Source organism: Oncorhynchus clarkii, chromosome 31 (assembly GCF_045791955.1).
Source record: "Oncorhynchus clarkii lewisi isolate Uvic-CL-2024 chromosome 31, UVic_Ocla_1.0, whole genome shotgun sequence".
In the NCBI taxonomy this organism is placed as follows: Eukaryota; Metazoa; Chordata; class Actinopteri; order Salmoniformes; family Salmonidae; genus Oncorhynchus; species Oncorhynchus clarkii.
This window is the reverse complement of record NC_092177.1, coordinates 27,266,511-27,272,510: the sequence shown is the minus strand read 5'-3', so window position 1 is coordinate 27,272,510 and position 6,000 is coordinate 27,266,511. Positions and strand designations below refer to the sequence as shown.

At 43.3% G+C, this 6,000-nt stretch overlaps 1 protein-coding gene across 1 annotated transcript in view; it reads left to right on the top strand.

Moving 5' to 3' along the window:
• The window catches only part of LOC139390884 (testican-1-like), a 406,470-nt gene that overhangs the window by 251,541 nt on the left and 148,929 nt on the right, over nt 1-6,000 (top strand). The gene's annotated exons all lie outside the window — the stretch shown is intronic.

Genomic DNA, 6,000 nt, shown 5'->3' with positions numbered 1-6,000 from the left:
ACTAACTGAAGTTTATTTAGTGCTTTATCCGGGTTGCCGGAAAGTAGAGCATTGCAGTAGTCTAACCTAGAAGTGACAAAAGCATGGATTAATTTTTCTGCATCATTTTTGGACAGAAAGTTTCTGATTTTTGCAATGTTACGTAGATGGAAAAAAGCTGTCCTTGAAATGGTCTTGATATGTTCTTCAGAAGAGAGATCAGGGTCCAGAGTAACGCCGAGGTCCTTCACAGTTTTATTTGAGACGACTGTACAACCATTAAGATTAATTGTCAGATTCAACAGAAGATCTCTTTGTTTCTTGGGACCAAGCATCTCTGTTTTGTCCGAGTTTAAAAGTAGAAAGTTTGCAGCCATCCACTTCCTTATGTCTGAAACACATGCTTCTAGCAAGGGCAATTTTGGGGCTTCACCATGTTTCATTGAAATGTACAGCTGTGTGTCATCCGCATAGCAGTGAAAGTTAACATTATGTTTTCGAATAACATCCCCAAGAGGTAAAATATATAGTGAAAACAATAGTGGTCCTAAAACGGAACCTTGAGGAACACCGAAATTTACAGTTGATTTGTCAGAGGACAAACCACTCACAGAGACAAACTGATATCTTTCCGACAGATAAGATCTAAACCAGGCCAGAACTTGTCCGTGTAGACCAATTTGGGTTTCCAATCTCAAGAAGATTGGCTCAAGATCCAATACGAAATTCGACGTCCGTCCAGGTACAGTACCCAGGACTTCAGAAGATGACTTACAAACAAACGTCCACTTGGGGCAAAGGTGAGCGCTATTACCATCAAGTAGGCTTGTGGTTTTCTAGGGCGTTGTGGGCAGGGATGGCAGATAGGCGTCAGCTGTGAGCGTCGGCTTTGAGGGTTCCATGTTCAATCCCAGTGCTAGACACTCAAGCTTCTCTGGCAGAGAGGAGAGGTGATGGGCTTTTCTGACAAAGAGGAGAGGTGATGGGCTTCTCTGACAGAGAGGAGAGGTGATGGGCTTCTCTAATTGAGAGGAGAGGAGATGGAGTTTCTCTGACAGAGAGTAGAGGTGATGGGCTTCTTTGATTGAGAGGAGAGGTGATGGGCTTCTCTGATTGAGAGGAGAGGTGATGGGCTTCTCTGATTGAGAGGAGAGGTGATGGGCTTCTCTGATTGAGAGGAGAGGTGATGGGCTTCTCTGATTGAGAGGAGAGGTGATGGGCTTCTCTGATTGTGAGGAGAGGTAATGAGGGTTCTCTGATTGAGAGGAAAGGTGATGGGTTTCTCTGATTGTGAGGAGAGGTAATGAGGCTTCTCTGATTGAGAGGATAGGTAATTAGGCTTCTCTGACAGAAGGGAGAGGAGAGGTGATGAGCTTCTCTGATTGAGAGGAGAGGTAATGAGTCTTCTCTGACAGAGAGGAGAGGTAATGAGGCTTCTCTGACTGAGAGGAGATGGGGCTTCTCTTACTGAGAGGAGAGGATAGGTAATGAGGCTTCTCTGACAGAGGAGAGGTGATGGGGCTTCTCTGACAGGGAGGAGGGGAGAGGAGAGGAGATGGAGCTTCACTGAGAGAGAGGAGAGGAGATGGGATGGAGCTTTTCTGACAGAGAGGAGAGGAGATAGGGCTTCTCTGACAGAGAGGAGAGGTAATTAGGCTTCTCTGACAGAGAGGAGAGGAGAGGTGATGGGCTTCTCTGACAGAGAGGAGAGGATATGAGGCTTCGCTGACAGAGAGGAAAGGAGATGGGGCTTCTTTGTCATAGAGGAGAGGAGATGGAGCTTCTCTGACAGAGTGGAGAGGAGAGGTGATGGGCTTATCTGATTGGGAGGAGAGAATATGGGATTCTGTGATTGAGAGGAGAGGTAATGAGGCTTCTCTGATTGAGAGAAGAGGTAATTAGGCTTCTCTGACAGAGGTGAGAAGAGAGGTGATGGGCTTCTAAGATTGAGAGGATATACTAGGAGTGGTGATGTACTTCTCTGACAGAGAGGAGAAGAGAGGAGATTGGGCTTCTCTGATAGAGAGGAGATGAGAGAGATGGAGCTTCTCTGACATAGAGGAGAGGAGAGGTGATGGGGCTTCTCTGACAGAGAGGAGAGGAGAGGTGGTGGGGCTTATCTGCCTGCTGCTGGTATCCCAGTAGACTGTGGGTGTTTCTCTATATGCATACTACCGTGCTCCACACTCTCATGCTCAGAGTGCATTCTCCGACGACGTTCTCAAGTACGTTCTTGTGAGGAAAGGAGTGTGGAGAACACATAAACAATACATTTAAGAACACTCGCACTCCCCCTACTGTATTACCTCACACTCCCCCTATTGTATTACCTCACACTCCCCCTATTGTATTACCTCACACTCCCCCTATTGTATTACCTCACACTCCCCCTATTGTATTACCTCACACTCCCCCTATTGTATTACCTCACACTCCCCCTATTGTATTACCTCACACTCCCCTTACTGTATTATCTCACACTCCCCTTACTGTATTATCTCACACTCCCTCTATTGTATTACCTCACACTCCCCTTACTGTATTACCTCACACTCCCCCTATTGTATTACCTCACACTCCCCTTACTGTATTATCTCACACTCCCCCTATTGTCACATTACTGTATTATCTCACACTCCCCTTACTGTATTATTACTCTCACACTCCCCTTACTGTATTATCTCACACTCCCCCTATTGTATTACCTCACACTCCCCTTACTGTATTATCTCACACTCCCCCTTCTGTATTACCTCACACTCCCCTTACTGTATTATCTCACACTCCCCCTATTGTATTACCTCACACTCCCCCTATTGTATTACCTCACACTCCCCCTATTGTATTACCTCACACTCCCCCTATTGTATTACCTCACACTCCCCCTATTGTATTACCTCACACTCCCCTTACTGTATTATCTCACACTCCCCTTACTGTATTATCTCACACTCCCCCTATTGTATTGCCTCACACTCCCCTTACTGTATTACCTCACACTCCCCCTATTGTATTACCTCACACTCCCCTTACTGTATTATCTCACACTCCCCCTATTGTATTACCTCACACTCCCCTTACTGTATTATCTCACACTCCCCTTACTGTATTATCTCACACTCCCCCTATTGTATTACCTCACACTCCCCTTACTGTATTACCTCACACTCCCCTGTATTATCTCACACTCCCCCTGTATTACCTCACATTACTGTATTATCTCACACTCCCCCTATTGTATTACCTCACACTCCCCCTATTGTATTACCTCACACTCCTGTATTACCTCACACTCCCCCCTTCACACTCCCCCTTCTGTATTACCTCACACTCCCCTTACTGTATTACCTCACACTCTGTATTATCTCACACTATTGTATTACCTCACATTCCCCCTTCCCTCGCACTCCCCTTACTGTATTACCTCACACTCCCCCTATTGTATTACCTCACACTCCCCCTTCTGTATTACCTCACACTCCCCTTACTGTATTACCTCACACTCCCCTTACTGTATTACCTCACACTCCCCTTACTGTATTACCTCACACTCCCCTTACTGTATTACCTCACACTCCCCTTACTGTATTACCTCACACTCCCCTTACTGTATTATCTCACACTCCCCCTCAGCTCTAATAATGTCTGCCATTGATTTCAATACATTTTGCATCGTTTTTTTACGTGGTTGCATCATGTTGCATACTTTACGTTGAAGCTTGCATTGATGCATGTTTCAAAATACAGTGCATTCGAAAAGTATTCAGACCCCTTGACTTTTTCCACATTTTGTTACATTACAGCCTTATTCTAAAATGTATTAAATTGTTTTTACTCCCTTACCCCATAATGACAAAGCAAAATTTGGTTTGGGGAAATATCACGTTTACACAAGTATTCAGTTTTGCAAACTCCAAGCGGGCTGTCATGTGCCTATACCTGAGGAGTGGCTTCCGTCTGGCCACTCTATCATAAAGGCCTGATTGGTGGAGTGCTGCAGAGATGGTTGTCCTTCTGGAAGGTTCTCCCATCTCCACAGAGGAACTCTGGAGCTTTGTCTGAGTGACCATCAAGTTCTTGGTTACCTTCCTGACCAAGGCCCTTCTGCCCTGATTGCTCAGTTTGGCCTGGCGGCCAGCTCTGGGAAGAATGGTTCCAAACTTATTCCATTTAAAAATGATGGAGGCCACAGTGATCTTGGGGACCTTCAATGCTGCAGAAATGTTTTGGTACTCTTCCCCTGATCTGTGCCTGTCCACAATCCTGTCTCGGAGCTCAACGGACAATTCCTTCGTCCTCATGGTTTGGTTTTTGCTCTGACATGCACTGTCAACTGTGGGACCTTATATAGACAGGGGTGTGCCTGTCCAAATCATGTCCAATCAGTTGAATTTAACACAGGTGGACTCCAATCAAGTGGTAGAAACATCTCAAGGATGATCGATGGAAACAGGATGCACCTGAGCTCAATTTTGAGTCTCATATCAAAGGGTCAGAATACTTATGTACATGAAGTATTCATTTTTTTAAATGTGTAATACATTTTCTAACATTGAAAACCTGTTTTTGCTTTGTCATTATGGGGTATTGTGTGTAGATTGATGAGGAAATATTTGTATTAATCAATTTTAGAATAAGGAAGTAACGTAACAAAATGTGAATTAAGTTAAGTCAACGCGTCTGAATACCTTCTGAATGCACTGTATGTACAAACGGAGTAGGCATTAGGGAAGTGCCCTCCTTGCTCCATTTTGCATACTTTGATTTGAACACATATTCCGACCCTCCCGTTTTGAGAGACTCTGTTCTGCAGGAGAATCTAGGCCAAGCACACTTCCAACTAGGACTCTTGTGTTAAACAGTGAATTAATGCACCAACCTGTGTTTGTTTAACTGAATCATTGTAGTCTCTGTGGTGTTTGTAGTGCTGATTAGATGCTATTTACTTTGCTAACCCCTTCATTCTTTGCTTACTTGACTTGAATATGGCATTTCCACGGTAACAGAATGATGCTGCGACTCATTTTTTCACTTTAAAATGTATGTCAAACAAACACCAATGACTGAAAAGATCGACAAACTATAAAACTCTATGCACAATCACTACTTTTTACAAATTCCACTGAACATTTTACGAAAACACAGTTACTTGAAGAACAGTGCAGATCAGAGTTTGGTAACAGAATGAAGTTTGTGCTGTTGGTGCCGTTACCAAACTCTGCAGATTGTATGGTTGGTTTAACCTTGGAATCATTGGTTTTTGTTTGGTATACTTTTTAATGTCAAAAGGTCAGCATTACTCTATTACCTTGGAACTGCCCAATAGCATTCCAGGGAACATGCAACATTATTTTGTATATTTACAATGTAGGCAATTTACCAAGCAAGCATATCTGTCTTTTGGTATACATCTCCCGCCTCTCACTATTTATTTAGTCTCCTACTTTCTCTTTCTTTCTTTCTTTCTTTCTTTCTTTCTTTCTTTCTTTCTTTCTTTCTTTCTTTCTTTCTTTCTTTCTTTCTTTCTCTCTTCTCTTCTCTTCTCTTCTCTCTCTCAATCTCTATCTCTCTCTCTCTCTCTCTCGCTCTCGCTCTCGCTCTCTCTCTCTCTCTCAATTCAGTTCAAGGGGCTTTATTGGCATGGGAAACATATGTTAACATTGCCAAAGCAAGTGACGATTTTGTATACAAAAGTGAAATAAACAATAAAGAATTAACAGTAAACATTATACTCACAGAAGTTCCAAAAGAATAAAGACATTACAAATGATGCATAGATACTGTAAGGTTGTGTATTTCTTGTCTTAGTCAACCTTGTGTTCAGTTTCATTGTGTTCCCGCACGTAGCCTTGTCTTTCATTTGTGTTCATTGATTTCACCTGTGTTAGTTACGCAAGAGACCACCTGGTCTCTTCAGCTCCTTATTTAGTTCAGTTCATTCTGTTTGTGCCTTTGTGAGGTATCGTTCGTTTTGACTCTACTAAGACTTGTCCTAGCTCGTTTGCGAGAACCAGTTATAGT